This window comes from Mchenga conophoros, linkage group LG11, assembly GCF_057382185.1.
Source record: "Mchenga conophoros isolate Kocher_MC1m ecotype Shallow Benthic linkage group LG11, M_conophoros_male_GT1.1, whole genome shotgun sequence".
In the NCBI taxonomy this organism is placed as follows: Eukaryota; Metazoa; Chordata; class Actinopteri; order Cichliformes; family Cichlidae; genus Mchenga; species Mchenga conophoros.
Window position 1 is genome coordinate 10,585,861 of NC_140536.1, and position 17,926 is coordinate 10,603,786.

The 17,926-nt window shown below is 43.1% G+C and overlaps 1 protein-coding gene across 1 annotated transcript in view; it reads right to left on the bottom strand.

The window, feature by feature from the left end:
- Positions 1-8,722: 8,722 nt before the first annotated feature.
- The window catches only part of bckdhb (branched chain keto acid dehydrogenase E1 subunit beta), a 75,688-nt gene continuing 66,484 nt past the window's right edge, over positions 8,723-17,926 (bottom strand). The window contains exon 11 of the mRNA XM_085290861.1: positions 8,723-9,190. The gene's annotated coding sequence lies outside the window, so the exon portion shown is untranslated. The remainder of the gene's footprint in view (positions 9,191-17,926) is intronic.

The window sequence follows — 17,926 nt, forward strand, 5'->3', positions numbered from 1 at the left end:
TATCTATATATTGGCAAGAGTTTGTGGTGCAGAGTGCTGAGAATCCTATCTGAAACTGTACAGGCCAAACAGATACTTAAGTGAAGTTTTCTTTACAGGTTTTTATATGTGCTAAAATTTAGATTTCTTTGTTCTCTTTTGATTCATTTAGAGTCAAGAGACTTTAAACTGGGGAAACACTATTACAAGTGCCCCCCCAAAAGTTTATTCTCTTCATCTGGACGTATGGGACAATGGGAGAAACATTTTGTCACTCATTCAAGTGATTTTTCAGGCTCAGCTAAATACACTTTTCCTCAACCTTATAAACAGCATAATGACTGAAACTAGCACCACTTACGAACAACGGCTGTGAGGTCAGTTTCTTGGTTGGGACAGTGGAAACGTAGGAGGTACTCCAGCCAAGTCTCTAAGATTATGAGAAACAGGGAAGAGAGCATTTGGCATGCAGACAAGTCCATCCATCCATCCATCCATCCATCCATCCATCCATCCATTTTCTTCTGTTTATCCAGGACTGGGTGCAGCAGCCTAAGTACACCTGGGGTGTCCTGGTGCCCAGTCATCTCCTCCAGCTTGTCCAGGGGAAGACCAAGGTGTTCCCAGGCCAGTTGAGAGGTAAAACCTCTCCAGCATGTCCTGGGTCTACGGCCGGGGCCTTCTCCTGGTGTGACATGCCCGGAACACCTCACCCATGAGGCGCCCAGGAGGCATCCTTGTCAGATGTCTGCACTACCTCCATACTCCACTTTCGATGTGGAGTATGGAGATGTGGAGCGGCTCTACTCTGAGCCCTTCCCGGATGGCTGAACTACTCACCTTATCTCTAAGGGACATGCTATCCACCCCACGAAGAAAGCTAATTTTTACCGCTTGTGTCCATGATCTTGTTCTTTTGGTCACTATCCAAAGCTTGTGAACATAGATCAAGTGGTAAATTAAGAACTCAGCTTTACGCTTAGCTGTCTCTTCAAAATAATGGACTGGTATAGTGTCTGCATGACTGCAACCGAAGCACCAATCCATCTGTCAATCGCTCACTCCCCTCACTTGTGAACAAGACCCCAAGATACTTAAACTCCTCCACTTGGGGCAGTAACTGTCTAATTGTATAAGGATCAAATGGCTTATAGCAGCAGGCCACACCCCATACTCCTGAAGCACCTCCCACAGAACACTATGAGGGTTTTCCATGGGCTCTTCAAAGTCCTCCAACACCCGAGTTTTTGCTTCAGCCACTGCCCGAGCTGCTTTCTGCTTGGCCTGTCAGTACCTATCGACTGCCTCCAAAGTCTCACAGGCTAGCCAAGCCCAATAGCACTCCTCCTTCAGCCTGATGGCTCCCTTCACCTCTGGTGTTCGACATCTGGTTCAGTGGTTATCAACCACTTTGTGGCTGCAGCTCAGTGCAGCAGCAGCGTCAATAATAGTGCTGAACATGGTCCATTTGGACTCAATGCCCCCAGTCTCTGCTGCTGTCGAAGCTCTGCCAGAGGTGGGAGTTGAAGGTCTTACGGACAGGGGGCGCGTTCTCAGCGCACCCTCACTATTCATTTAGGCACCCCAGGTCAGTCAAGCATCCTTCCCTGCCACCTGATCCAACTCAATACCAGATGGTGATCAGTTGACAGCTCAGCACCACTCTTCACCTGGGTTCATCCAGAACATATGGACATATAGATCTGATGATACAATAACAAAATTGATCATTGGGCCGCGGCCTGGGGTGTCCTGGTGCCACATGCTCTTAGGGACATCCTTATGTTCAAACATGATGTTTGTTATGGACAAACTTTGATTTGCACAGAAGTTTAGTAATAGAGCACTGCTTGGGTTCAGATCTGGCAGCCCATTCCTCCAAATCACACCCCCCTGCAGATCTCTCTTTTGCAGATCTCTCATGAACGTAGAAGTCTCCCAGTAAGACTACCCTCCTTCAAAAACCCCACCCAGGGACTCCAGGAAGGCTGGTAACTCTGAACTGTCATGGCGCAGACAACATTCCCGACCCGAAGGCCCAGGGAACAAACCCTCTCATCTACTGGGAAAAAACTCAATGTGCAGGCAGCAAGTCGAGGGGATACTAAGATACCCACCCCGGCCTTCCGCCTTTCACCAAGAGCATCCCCAGACTGAGACAGAGTCCAGCCTGGAACCAGGAGACGGGTTCCAGAAGCAAAAGCTGTGCATTGAGGTGAGCCTGACTATACCTAGCCGGCACCTGTTAACCCTAACGCACTAGCTCAGGCTCCTTCCCCACCCGAGAAGTGATGTTCAGATGTCCCAGTTGGTAATTTCAGTACCAAGAATAGATCAGCCAGGGTCTACGTCCCTGGCCACCACCCAGCTCACACTGTACATGACCCCTACGACTCCTCCTGTGGTTGGCGGGCTTACCGGAAGGTGGGCCCATATCCCTTTCAGGCTCGGTTGGGCCTCATGGACTAAGGCCTGGCCACCAGGCACTCGCCCGTGGGCACCTTTTCTGGGCTTGGCTCCAGGGCAGGGCCTCAGTAACCCTATGCCAGGTAGGGTGAACTGTTTCCTAGATCTTCCACTCATAGGGGTTTTTGAATCACTTTTTGTCTAGTCCCTCACCCAAGACCAATTGGCATGGGAGACCCTGCCAGGGGGCAAACAAAAACACAAAACCCTGAAATCTACCAGTACACTTCTAATACAGCTGTCCTAAATTTATGGTTTTTGCAAGCCAGGATCAGAGCTACATGCTTTGAAATGTTTTTCTTTTCTTTTTGTTTGCAACAGAGTCGATTTCTTGGAAGCTCAGCAAACATCACTGATGGAGTTTCTTGTACAGTTCACAAGGCTGTTCATGTTAGTTTTACAAATCGTTTACAAAGTGACACATTGAGTACATTTGCTCCCAAAATATTAAAAGAAAATGGGCAAGTGGCGCACACTGTGACACACATCTTGATTTCTATGCTCCTAACAAGAAAAAATTAAAATTAAAAACAACTGAAAGAAATAGCCAAATCTGCAAAGTGAGTAACATTCAGAAGATTTTCCAGATGGCTGTTTTACATTAAAGCGTTGGGACTTTCGCTGGGGGTGTAGATTTGAATTTAAGCCATCCTGTTGAGAATTCTGGGCCTTATAGCCCTTCCTTTAAAAGTCCCAGGCAGGCAGCGCCACAGGGAAAACATCACTCTATTAAGTTATTATTCACACTTTGAAGTCCTTCTCACCTTTCTCCTAAACTCCACTCAGCTCAGCATTTAAGGCACAAATTAAAAGCAAAGGCCTTGAGGCATGGGGCCATCTGGTCCTTCGTATGCCTCGGCTGTACATTTCATTAGCAGGCTGATTTTTCTTTCCCCACAGCATGAGACTCGGTGAAACAGTACGTACTGAGGGCAAGAGGCAGTAAGACATTTTTACATCACTTAGCATGACTGTTTCTAAACTGAGCATATGGGGAAGAATCTGACTAAATTGCAGTTTTCACATGCAACTGCAAGGAATGAGAAGATGAAAGAATGATTTGAAGATCAAAGTGCTATGTTTTAACATACTACAAAGGCAAAATGGGGGTTTTTTTGTTTGTTTTTTTAATTTGCTTTGGAATAAAGTAAAGTGTATGTAAGTGCCAAAATTGCTTTCATAGTGTCTTTCACCCATTTATACAATACCATAAAAATTTAAATTTATACATCAACACTATAAATTCCATTTGTGTTGATGTAATTCAGACATGCCTCTGAAATGATGATCTGTAAACAATGAAAGCACCTGTATTCTTAAAACAAATCATAGGATGAGAATCTAGCAAATTTAGTTATCATTTGATGTCAATTTAGATCTGTATAAGCTGCACCCAGTTATATTTTTACAGCGTTATTGCATCAAATGATTTAGTGTAACACGAAGTGTAATGTGAATGTGAGTCACTTGTATTGAAAAGGTCACAGGAAGCCACGCAATTGCAGGTGCCCTAAGCTCTATGAAGCATTTTAGCAGCTTTTTTTTCTTGGGTATTTGTAGACCTCATAAGACAAAAATGTAGAGACTATCTGCTTACACATTTTTCACAGTTTAGCCAAAAGCTTATTGGGAAGGTTAAAAATGAGTATTATTATTATTCATTGTCATGCTTTCTTGAAGATAAAGGGTTTGGTAATAGTCCGGTTTTGTTACATGTCTTTTTATCTTACTTCCAAGGAGCCAGGCTTTCATTGTTGGACAATGGCTCGATCGATTTTAAATCCAGTTTTTCTACCAAGGGTGGATGGGTGGCTGTTAATGAGTGTTATTATTTCAAGAATAAGCATGACCCAAAGAGACCAGTGCATACATTACACATTCATTTAGACAAGCAAAGATGCACTCAGGATTCAGGTCAATACTTTCAGGTAAAAGTTTTGCTTGAAGGGTCCAAACACTGTTGTGCCAGATGATTGCTAGAGAAGAAAGAACAGGTTAGAAGTGTTTCCAATGAATCTAAGGAATGAACTGTGAATGGACACCTAACTTGGGTCTCTTTTCTGAGTTGCAGGTGGGGAAGGCAGATGACAGCTCTAGAGGTAAGAAGTGGTAGAGGGTGAGAAAGCAGATAAATATTCTAGGGTGAGTATTGTTGAGGAATTGCCAGATCTTGGTTTGCAAGTTCAACTGGAGCCAAGGACACATCAAGCCATTCCATCGGGTTGCAGGGGCCAGCCAAAATACACAGCAGTAGGAGTTAGGAACAGAGATGACAAAACAAGGTCAGGAAACTAGGTAAATCACAATGTTTGAAGCAATGGTCTGGCCAAGAGTGGAGGTTTCAGCTAGGCATTTGTTCCAGAGGAGTGTTGAGGAAATGCGAAGCAGGTGTGCAGTGGACCAGAAAGTAGGGCCGAACAGTGACCCAGGGTACACTCTACCTGAGAACAAGATAGAAACAAAAGCTTCTAGGTGGCCTGCAAGCTTGGTCAGGGTTTGTCTTGTAAAAGTCAGAGATTAGAAGGGGAACCAGGATGTAAGCCCAATGAACCAAAGACCGCCCCTCAGGATCATAGGCCCTGACCCTGCCAAGGAGGACTGGAAATCCCAAGGTGTATCTGGCGTGAAAGTTCTGGTGAATTTTCACAGGTCCTGATACCATTCCAGGTATGTTGGAAGTATTCGGAGCAGGGGTACGGAAAATGGAAGATGGTGCTGAGCAGACTACTACTATGATGGGTTTGCACTTCTTTCGAGCCAATTGTGGAGTCCTCACAAGAGAGCAGCTCATTTTGTCACAGCTCATGTGAAGAATGTTAAAGAATAATCCCTTATGAGCTCCATCATTCCAACTGGTTTCAGCAACTGGGATGCAGAATTCGTTAATCTGATTAGTAATTCCTCTAGCATATCTAATATGCAGTTTGTCGTGGTGGCAGAATATGGTCTAACACTTTCTTAAATTCTGCTCTTGAGTAAACTGAAAATGTACGAAATCTTAGACTGAAGTAAATTAATAAGGAGTATGACTAAAGGCTAAAGAACACTGGAGAAGAAAGCTTTGACAGAGGTTTGCCTGTCTTCAAAGATAGCAGGAATTGGAAAAGCCTGAGTGGGAGGGATCACACTTACTGAAGCCTCTGGCAAGTGAGGAGGAACGAAAGGGTGAGGACTGAAGGAGTCTGGCATTTATCTTTTGAATTGCATTACTCAGCAGATCTAAGGATATATTGTTGGCCTGCTGCTTTTTTACTAGGAAATATCATCATATGAACAGCAGCTGAGTCTGCTGAGCCCACTGAGTGGTCAAATCATTCAGTTATATTTACAAGAATGAACAAACTGGGAAGCAGGGTTCCGGCTAGAACTATTCACGAAGACTACTTAAAGCAAAGCTTACCCAAGACTGTTCACACACTCGATATCGACTTTCATGCTAGTCAGAATAGTTTTTGCCTTACAGTATATACTACATTTCTATTTATGTTTGCAAGTTTCAGTAAATCGATGCACTTATTTCCCATTTTCTTAGCAAAATGTTGTTGGGAAACTGACATCCCTCCTATTATTTTATACTATATTTTGTTTCTCTTTGTTTTTGTGTTGTTCAGCACTTTAAAAACACACCAGGGCGGAGGGAGGTTTTGGAGTCTTCTCACACCCCCGTTCTCTGCGACCTGCTGGAGCGGGGGGCCGGGAGGAGGAGTTGGCCGTCCAACTGGGGTCTGGAGTGTGGGGCCTCCCTGCTGCTGCGGAGTCTGCTCCTCCCCACCGCAGGGAAAAAGGGTAACACCACCTGGGTCTGGGTGCAGTTTCCCCCTCCAGAGTACGCTTGGGGAGTGTGATTGTGTGTACAGTGCCTCTCTATGTCTGTCTCCACGTTGGTTGAGTGTTGAGTAATTGCATACGAGAGCATGAGGGTGGGAATGGATGCTTGTATCGGTGTGTGCCTGTATGTCTGTGTCTATATGTCAGGTTGGGTATCAGACGCCACCTCTCTGAGAACATCTCAGGCCCTCTAAGGCAGCGGTCCCCCATCCCCGGGCCTTGGACCGGTACCGGTCCGTGAGTCGTTTGGTACCGGGCTGCGAGAGTTGAGGCTCAGGTGTGAAATGTATAGTTTTCAGAGTTTTTATCGGTTTTCAGCGTTATTTTGTTATCATTTTTATCGTTTACTCGGTTTTCCTGGGTCTTTTCACGTGTGTTATGAATAAATTTTCTTTTTTTCAGTACCGGTACTAGTTTTATTTTGTTGTATTTATCCACGACACCTTAAAGGCCAGTCCATGAAAATATTGTCGGGCATAAACCGGTCCGTGGCGCAAAAAAGGTTGGGGACCGCTGCTCTAAGGTATGGAGGCCTATCTCCCCCTACCACCACTTCCCCTGCCAGTGGCAGACGCCCTCAGACATCGGTGCGTTGGTGGTTCTTTGTGTCCGGGGGTGGGCGCCCAGGTACACACCGGCTCACTCCTTGGTGGCTGCTTATCGGGGCCTGGAGCCTGGGGCTCGCTCGGGCCACTTCGGGGGTGGGGTGCCCTCGGCCTCTCTGCCTGGGGCTCGCTCACTCTGGCACAGCTGGCTGCCGGCGGAGCTCACGGGCACGTCACTGCAACCCCCCCTGGCTTCTGCTCCGCGGCTGCTGGATGACCCCTCATCTGGGGCTCTCCTCAGCTCCTTCTGGGATAGTGGCACAGCTGCCCCTCTGTTGGTCTTCCTTGGTCTCTTGTGTTCTGGGGGCCTCTGGATGTCTGGAGTCTTGATCTCCTCCATACCTGCTTCATGCCCTGGTGGACGGGGCTGTGGCCCCCCACACCCTCTAGCAGATCATTACATGAAGGAACCTTTTAAATACAAGCGTGCTCATGCTCACAGGTGTACACACGGGTGCTCACACACACAAACTACACCATTTTTGGCTCCTACCTCAAAGCACACTGTGCGCTGTCGATTTTACGTGCTGCACAATAATGTTTAGTATTTAGTATTTACTGTTATATTCCCATATATCATTGTGATGTTGTTTATTGTATTGCTCTCGTTTTCTTCTGCTTGTTTTCTTTTTTCTTTCTCAACAGGTGATCCAGGTGATTGATATATGCATTTTTTGTGTGTCTGCTTATTTAGTTGGTTTTTGTTTTTTTGCCCTTTATCCCCGTCCCTCTTCTCCGCTGTTTTCCCCCCTCTTCCTTTCTCCCTTTTCTTTTCCTCATTTAAGTCTGTCCCGTATCTAGCAAGTGAAAATAAAATAAATAAATAAAATAAACAATAAAAGGTGAATCAAATAGACCATTTCGGCAAGGCTGGGATGGTCAATTTGGTAAAGTAAATCCGTTGGGCATCTTTCCTCGCCTTTAGACAATAATTCTGATGGCAAAAGAACCAAACGGGACAGGCAAAAAAACAAAACAAAACAAAACACACCAGGCTTGCCAAAGTGCTATGTAAATAAACGATGGTGATGATGATGATGAAATGTCAAGACAGGAGGGGTGACTTTTGCACAATACTGAATGATTTACAGTCTACTATATAATCCTAAAGAGAAACTGTACCCATTTCCACTTGTATACAGGGTTTGAAGTGTCTAACGGACATGCAAAGATATTTGCCGAGCACTTTTGAACGATTTGTTTTTTTTGACCTAATGATTACCTGACCAAAACTTTACAGTCATACCCAGATACTTAAATGATCAGCACATATATGTGGCACATTAAGCACTAGTTGAGGGCACGATTGCTTCTTGTCAGTGTTTATTAATGGAATTGAGGGCAGGTTTTCAACTACTGCTTTTATTGTCCATTGAGAAACCATAACTCAATGGACAGAAACATGCAGTAAATGGGCAAAGGCTCCCAACCACGATCATGATTGATTCCATGTTGAAATCTAAAATGGCAAACATGGACAAGAGGTTTAACAAGAAAACTGATTTCCTTATGGAAGCGCTGATAAGATGGAAAAGCCTTAAAACATCACAGTAATGGCCATTTGATAAAATTCTACAACTTTTTCCATCGTTTCACAATTTTACATCTTTAAATCAAAGCTGCAATAACAGAAAACCCATCATCTTTAGACTCCTCGCAGGCTGAACAAGATGAGCAGATGGCTGAAAAATCAAAAGTGGTGCAATAAATACAACAAAATATATTGAATGAGCAATAAAATATAGCTGTAAAATATTTTACCAGACCTCTTGAGCAGAAATTGTTTTCTGTTTCTAACATGACAAAGTAAATCCCTACAAATCCAAAACACCAAAACCAAATGCTTTCACCAAATCAGCATCTTTTATTTTCCTTAAAATCCACAGATCCACCTTTATTAGTACAACAAGGTTCAGTTCATGTCAAACTAAATTAAGATTAGAGCACAGTTGGACACATTCAAATCAAAAGTAACAACACAGAGAGGCAGACAGTCACAAATGAAACCAAATACACTTTTCCCCACAGTATCCAACTTTGACCTAAGAGATAACTAAATCACATTAGTTTTACATGGAGTTTCATCGAGCAAATGAAGTCACTTATGTCTTGCAGAAGAACAAGGCTCTCTAATTCAGAGATATGGTAACAGTCTTTTAGTTTGAGGACACAGAACAACATGGAACCCATCTGGTTACCGCTTTCTGATTGGATGGTCAACAAAGTGTCTTTTCCTGGCTGCTCTCCACTGTCTGGATGAAAGAAGAGGAAGAAGGAGAGGCGATCAAGTTCAGGGCTACCAGGAGTTGGCTCTGGAAAAGGAGAAAGATTCAATGAGTGAAGAACTTGGCAGTGTGCTGTAGATGGCAGATGAGGAGGAAAACAGATCTGGATGGAGATAGTGAAGAGTGAGGATGAGAGGTGACATGTGTTGGATGCGATTAGAGATGTAATAAATGCCTCCTTCAGACTTACAGGCCAACATTTAAAAGGCTATAACTCAAGGTGACAGTAATAATTAAAAAGGAATTGCATAAGAGCTCTCAATACATTATTCAACATTTCTGGAAACAATCAAAGGACCAGAATCAAACTGTTAGTATTAGATTCCCAGGATGAAGTTCCACAAATCCAGGGGCATACCCCTGTCATCTATGTCCTGTTAACGCTTGGCATTAAAATGAGCCTTGGGTGGTCTGATTACAAGGTGGTAGGTATTTAAACACACATAATAAATGCTATGGCATTTTCAGAACTCTCCAGCTTCACATCAGGTACATACACTTTATGCAGAGTGACCACATGCACGTCCTCAACTACAATGACAAATCTATGGCAATTTATTTTGATTAATTTACAGTTAGATTAGCAAATCCAGACAGGTGTTACTACAACATTTACAAATTTTTTTACTGAGAAATTTGTACATAAACAGTTTTGGTATTTGCTTCCAATCAGGGTTACAACGTTTACAGTTTGTCAAATGTAATTTTTATGTTGGAGCACAGCAAAAGATACAAGTGCAAATAGAACAGTAAATGTTACAGTTAGAGATATTGGTAATCACATTATTGGTAACAACAAAGATACAGGAAAATATGTGCCTGATCTTTAGTGCCACTTCCCTTTTTGAAAGCAATAACATGAAGTTTAACATGGGAAAAATTACATTTATGGATATGAAACTTTGCAAGAAATAAAAGTAAAATGAGGCTGACTGTATTTGACAGTAAGTACTCTTCCCCCTGTTGGATTATAATATTATTTTATGCCATGTTATACCCCTAATTAAAGATTGTGAATTATTATGTAGTTTTAGTTGGCATTATTCTCCTGGATTAGCAGAAGGTGATAACTATTACATTTGTTAAACTGATTTGCATTACGTTAGACTGCTGATTTATTGTGAATGAATGATATTGTTTTATGATGCATTATACTGCTGAGTTATAAGAAATACTGTTCGCAGAAAGTCATCGCCTTATTTGTCTGATTAGAAGAGAACAGAACATACTGGAGTTTTCTGCCCCATCTCAGCAGGAGCAGATAAACAGGGAGCCAAGGTCATAGCTTAGGCGCTGTGTGAGAGAAAGCATGTGAATGTTTAGGCTTTTATGATTAGGTGGGGGCCACTAGAGGCTATAAGAGTTTGATCAATGCTCCACCATTTTGAGATCTGATGCTGTCTGCGTACGGTGTCCATCTCCCACGCGTGTGATCATTAAAATCATCGTTTGACTCAACCCGGCCGGACCAGTGTTGTTATTGTGGTTTTCCTCTTGTATCCATCCTCAATATTTGAATCCGTAACAGTTTGGGGGCTCGTCCTGTGGTATGGGGGTGGAAGTTGGAGGTTTGGACGGTCCGAGGTTGTCGAATGGACAGGCACAAGCCAGTGGTCTGACGTGAGTGGGCATAAGCCGGCTTATACAAAAGGTAAGGCACTACCTGTTGAATTATTTCCAAAGTGTGCCAAATTGGACACGATAAAATTAAAGTCTACTCACTGAAATTACTGGTAGATGTCTGTTTTGATTTTGATGAAAAAATCTCATGAGTTAAAGCAGTTAGAGGCTGCTAAGAAATTGAGTTAGAGGCTCAAGTGTTTCAAAAAAAAGACACTAGTCTGACCAACCAGTGATGACACGACAAGTTTAGTGGTAAAAAGATTCACATTGTGACATGTTTTCTGCTGATTGATTAATACAAGTGATTACTGAATGAAAGAAAATTCCTTTTTTGGGCTTTTAAACATGATCTTAAGAATTTTAACATGTACCTGTGTTGTTCTGTAAGCTTGGTGGGTTATGAGTTGGTTATATGGTGAGAAAAAACAAAAAAAGGGGGAGAGAAGAATGACACAGGGCCTGGCCCTGTTGTTTCTCCCCTCTCTGAATAACACAGCCAACACAACATCATTTTCCTGTTCGTCTGTTTTTGTTTTGTTTGTGTTTTGTTTTTTCTCTTTATGTTTGATTACAGGCTGCTTTGTCGGCCTGGAAAGCTGAGGCTGACCTGGACTCCTGCTCTCCCCTCTACCATCTTTGCTCACTCCTCTACCATCTTTGATGTGACCCTGACCAAATGCTACAGCAGCTGGACCCACAACAACAACCTGCAAATGTCAACAGTGCTGCAGGAAAACAATCTCATGCAGCGGAGACAGAGAGCGTTAAACCCAAGGCCCGTTTCACTACACGGGGGAGATTTCCAGACAGCTTCAGCTGAAAGAGCTGTGACGAGATGCCCATTAAGCCCGGATGAAAAGTGAGGCCGAGCAAAAGAATGCTGACCTTAACAACTCTGCATTAAAACTGTGCAGGACAGTGACAGACCAACACGGATGATCGGGCAGCAAAAAGGGCGTGTAAGAGACAAGAGGAGTAACTGAGGTCAGGAGGCACCTCAGAATGGACAAAAGCACAAGAAGAAAATAAGCTGAAGGCACAGGTGTCGGGGCTCGGCCAGGAGCTGACCTCTGAGAAGAGCCGAACAGCAGAGCCGCAGAAGGCCGTGGAGCAAAGCAAGGAAAACATCAATAAACTTCAATCTGACGTGTACGGAAAAGACTGAGGTTTCTGCCCTCAGTAAGAGCTCAAGGCATCAGAGCAGAAACTGAGCATGGCTCAGGAGGAGCTGGCTGCTAATCGAACCCATCAGTCAGGCTTGGAGTCCCAGACACAGGACTTGAAATCAGGCCGGAGCTTGCTGGAGCAGGAGGTCGCCAAACCTGACCAGAAGCTTCAACAGCAGGAGCAAACCCTGAAGGAGCTACAGAAGCAAAAGGGTCAAGTTAAGGAGGAGCGGAACAAGGAGAAGATGCAGGACACTGGAGAAAAGGACTGCCTCAATTGGGGCCAGAACCAGTATGGACAGAACTTTGAGCAGCAGCATCAATGGATGCAAACAGACTGAAATGGAGGAGGGCAGGACCCCAGGGCACGCTTCAGGCCGTGGTTTACCCAGAACACCAGAACAGGAAAGTGATGAACACAAACACACACATCTACATGCACTGACTCAGAATGAAGAGAAACACACATATGAGCACATATGCACTCGTTGATTGAGTGAGAACTGACACACACACATGTGCGCGCGCTGAGTCAATTCACTGAGAAATGACATACACACACACGCACACAAATCGAAATGCTGATTCAATTCACTGAGAAGTGATACACACACACACATGCACACGCTTGTGCAATGAAGAGTGATACACACACACACGCTGATGCAATGAAGAATGCTTTACTAACAAATGCTTATGCTGACACGCAAAATGCTGCACACAAACATCCAAATTCAGAATCTGTTACAACAACAAGAAGCCATTGATTGTTGAAAAAACATTTTTGTTAACGGAAATAAAATTTTAAAAAAAGGAAAACCAACTAAAACTGTAATGAGTGTTCACAAAACTAACTAAAATTAACTGAATTTATAGCAAAAATGTGTTTAGTTTTCATTGATGTGTGCGTGTCCTACAATAGTCAAGGGTGAAAATGAAGTTTAGTTTCCAGATTTTTTCTTGCTGTCTCATTATGCCAGCAGGTGGCAAGTACGTTAGTCGAGTCGTCTGTGTTGCTGCTCTGTCCACGCGCAGAATCATGTCAGGAAAAGTCGGGAGAAAGCGCCAGAGTCCAATTTGGGATTACTTTGAATATGACTGTGTTTTGGATAAAGCAAGTGTCTTGTAGTGGAAAGAGACAAATTAGGAGGGACATTTCTAAAGGGAAAAAATCCCACCCACAAACCTTAAAGTGCATTTGAAAAGCTCACACCAGAAGGCTAACCTAGCTTACCTTGAGAAGGTAAGGGAGCACACTCAACCCTCATCCCCAGAAAACAGAAGGTAACCCCATGCAAGGCAGCGTGATGCATCCCGAGACAACAGGACTGGGACATCTACATAACTGTGTGAGTCAATTGCCTTCAAAAAGTTTATCAATTCACTTGAACCAAAATTACGAACACACGGTGCTGCAAGAGTTAATAGTTAATAGTCTCAACACCCAAGGATAAGCAGAAGAGCATGACTGATATGATGAAACTGGGATTTTGTTACACTTAATTTTTGCAAACACAACTAAAACTATAACTGAAACTAATCAAAACTAAACTGAAACGAAGGATTTTCAGAAAAAAAAAAACTAGACTAAACTAGCAAACAATTGGTAAAAACTAATTAAAACTGATATAAAATTGAAAATCTGAAGTCAAAACTAAATAAAAATAAAAACTAATGAAAATTGCAAAACTGTTAAAACCCTGGTCCAGACTGAGATGGCGTTGGACATCTTCAGGGTGGAAAAGGGTTGGTGTGACCAAGGTGTGGTTTGGCTTGTTGTATGTATATTTCGAGATGATATGGCTCTGGATGGACCAGTTACCAGGGCATGGAAGGAGGACAGACTCATTAAATGAGGAGAAGGAATTTTCTGGGATTGGAGATCCTCTGGGTGAGTGGTTGACTAAAAGCATACATAAAATAAAAGCTATTTTTCATTATTGATTGGTAATAGATTGATGATTGGCCACATTTACAGCTGTATTGACTTGTTGTGGACGCAGTCTACTTCATGTTTAAGCACTCTAATTAACAGATTGAAAATAGTGACATTAGAGGAAGAGTATGCAGCGCCACCCTGTCAGATGCCAGTGACGGTGGGGCTCAGTGATTAATCAGGTGAGCCGGATTCATGGCTGAATCAAAACATAGATTCCCCTGCTGTGGTCAGTAAGGGGAAAACAGGGGGAAATAAAATTAGAAGAGGCATGGATAAATGTTTATGTGTGAAGTTTATAAACGGGATAAAGGGGGTGTTTTACTGTTATTTTAACATCAGCATTATTATTGCATCAGAATCATATAACAAGCATTGCATTAACAGGGCTCTAGAGTGCGACCAATTTGGTCGCAAATGCGACCAAATTTTTCAGTGGTGCGACTAAAAGAAAAATATTTGGTTGCACCTGTGCGACCAAATGTTCGGGTAGCAAAAAAAATAAAAATAAATAAATAAATAAATCTGCAACCTTCCCTGTGGTCAACAACAGACACACATTTTGCCCCTATCGTAGAATAAACCAATCAGAGATAGTAAGGGGCGGCACCTCTCTGATTGGCCGTGGTCCAGTTGAAAGTGCAGGTGGAAGAGGGAGGTGAGTAGCTTGAATAAAGCGATATCAATTCATTAAATCCTGAATCGACTTTTAAATATAACTGTGTTTTGCCAGAAACGCCAGATTCTCAGATTAAAGCTCACAAAACCATTTCAACAACAACCAAACAGCAAATGAGAGCAGGTACATGGATTCCACACAAAGACGTAAACACAGAGCGGACCGACGCATCAGAATCAACTTTTTCATTCTCGGCTTTCTCACCCGACGGCTCGTAGACGGACACGCTGTCGGAGCTTAGCGATCCTGATGCGTCCGGTCCGCGCTGTGTTTACATCTTTTTGCGCTGATTCTGAGCTGCAGGTTTTGTCTCTCTCCAACCAAAATTCACCGAGCCAGCAGCAAAAGAAGCAGCAAACTGCGCTTCACTTTGATCAATGTCGTCATTAATTTTGCTGTTTTGCTTCCACGACTATTAAAATCACACTTCATGCACAGCTAGCTCTCTCTCTATCTCTCTCTGTACTTCAAGAACAGTTTCCCGTCTCCAATCTCTGTTTTCTGTATTATTCATTCGCTTATTACCCACCAGTCTACCGTTGTTTACAGCGCTGTCGGCTGCTGTCTTTTTTTCTTTTTTCACTTAAATGACCTCGGAAAAAAAAGCCTATTTTTTTCTGTTGTTCAATACTGAAGAAATTTAAACATTATATGTAGAACATTGTAGAATATTTTTAAGGTTATCTGCTATAAAAAGCCAGACCAGGAAAATCTTTCATGTTTTTCTGTGTTTTATTCTTAGTTACTTTCACACAAAGGCATCTGCTGTGATGTTCACAATTCTGATGAAGTCAGTACTGATAAATGATCAGAATTATAATATTTCTGACTCTTCTGGCTATGTTGAATCGAATCGGGACTTTGAAAACCGGAATCGAATGGATTACAGAAATCAGTGATGATACCCAGCTCTAGTGAGCAGCCTAGGCACGACAGAAGTGGATGTAGCTATAATAGGAAAAGAACTATTGCTAACTTTTCTGTTAAGTTAAGGCCTGATCCTTCTGAAATTCATAGGCAGTGCTCTGACACGGTGTCATCAATCTTTGAATGCTGAAAAAGCACGGTGTATCCAGAAAAACACATTATATTATATAAATTATTATAAAATTTGTGTGCACCTAACTTTTGTGCCGGTACGCCCATGGCAAAAAGTTAGTCTAGAGCCTTGATTAATCATTTATTGAAGCTTTTGACATTGTACTAACATTTGTGTTCCATTGATGGTTATAACCTCAGGTTAATCTCCTATATACAGGTGTCGGGGTAATCATATGATCTTTCATTGCAGGTGTAACCATGATCATTTTTATACATATTTCAGTTTGTTGCTCATTATAGAGTTGTGCTCGAGTTAATAAGGGTTAAAAGCTACAGTCAACGCGATGTTTGGCTGATCTATGGACTGGAGTGACTTCGAGCATAGAAGGCCGCACGCGCTTACATAACACCGATGTCATGCTTTTCTTTGTGATCTTTTATTCAGTTATATCTTTTGCTAAGTTTTAAGTAGTGGCAGTTGATTAGACAACATTCAAACTCCTAAAGTTTGCAGATGACACCACTGTCATTGGCCTCATTCAAGATGGTGATGAATCTGCATACCGGCAAGAAGTTGAGCGGCTGGTACCCTGGTGCAGACAGCACAATCTGGAGCTGAACACTCTTAAGACTGTAGAGATGACAGTGGACTTCAGGAGACATCCCTCAACTCTGCTCCCCCTCACCACATCAGACAGCCCTGTGTCAACTGTGAAGACCTTCAAGTTCCTGGGTACAACCATCTCCCAGGACCTGAAGTGGGAGACCAACATCAACTCCATCCTCAAAAAGACCCACCAGAGGATGTACTTCCTGAGACAACTGGGGAAGTACAGTCTCCCACAGGAGCTGCTGATCCAGTTCTACACTGCGGTCATTGAGTCTTGTCCTGTGCTCCTCCATCACAGTCTGGTATGGAGCAGCCACTAAACAGGACAGGAGCAGACTGCAGCGGACTGTACGGACAGCAGAAAGGATCATCGACGCCCCCCTGCCCTCCATCCAGGATCTGTACCTCTCAAGAACCAGGAAACGGGCAGGGAAAATCATCACAGACCCCTCACACCCTGCACACAGACTTTTTGATCTGCTGCCCTCTGGCAGACGGTACAGAAGCCTGCAGACCAGGACCACCCGACACAGGAACAGTTTCTTTCCCCTCGCCATCTCCCTTCTTAACAGTTGACCTGTCACACTGCTCCCACTGCCAGACTGCAGCTGCACCTTATGTACATTTTGTAGTATTCATTCCACCTCATTCATTTCTGTATCTTATGTATATAAGTTAGATTCGTTATTTATAGTTGGTTTACACAGCTTTGTGTATGTATGTGTAATGTGTGTATATATAGAGACGTGTGTGTGTGTGTGTGTGTGTGTGTGTGTGTGTGTGTGTGTGTGTGTGTGTGATTTACATTGCTGTGCTTGAGAGCCACCATCTACCGGAACCAAATTCCCTGTATGTGTCTGCACATATACTTGGCCAATAAACACGATTCTGATTCATTTAATATTACATACCTGATTCAGAGCATTACACACAGATCAACTTAACAATCTGCAAAACCTTGTAGCTGCAATGTTGTGTCTCCATAAGGGACAGTTGGCTCCAGGAGATAAGTGGGAGTCAGTGCCTGTCCTCGAGAAGGAGAGAATGTTCCTTTGCTGTGTCAGAAGTAGTCAACAAGTTCATATTCAAGTGAAGTTCATATTAATAAAGGTTTTGTTTCTTGGCAATTCTGCGGATGCAGGCTCTGGGCGGAGCCAGGAGTTGAACAGATCTAACATGACAATTAAATTGATTTCATTCCCTGGCACAGGATGACAGGACTGGAGCACCGACACTGGATAGGAGAAGGTCTCATACTTTCTAAGATATGAGGTCACTAACCTCTTCTTTTCATTTTCTAGCTCCGTTGATTTGACACATGGGAATGTGTCAAAGGGGGGGGGGGGGGGGGGAGTTGAGTTTTAACATCAAACAAGGGTTATATGAACATTTTTATGACTTCATTTGTGTTTTTAATAACTTAGGTATGGTAAAACTTAGGCTAAAGGCTAAAGGTTCCTCGGACAGAGGTTCTAGTCTGAGTACGTCTGAAGGGTATAAGGTAGCACCAAAATAAAGCTGTGGAAGAACTGGGGAGTGTCATCTGTACCTGCTATTGTTGTAATAATAGTTTTCTTGCATCTAAACTGCGCAAACACAGAGGTCATCTCACATATGTCATCAACAGGGGGACAAAGGACCTCAGGAGTGAGAAGAAATGAACCTGGCCACACTGGATTACAGGGTGTAGGTGAGCTCTTTATTCTAA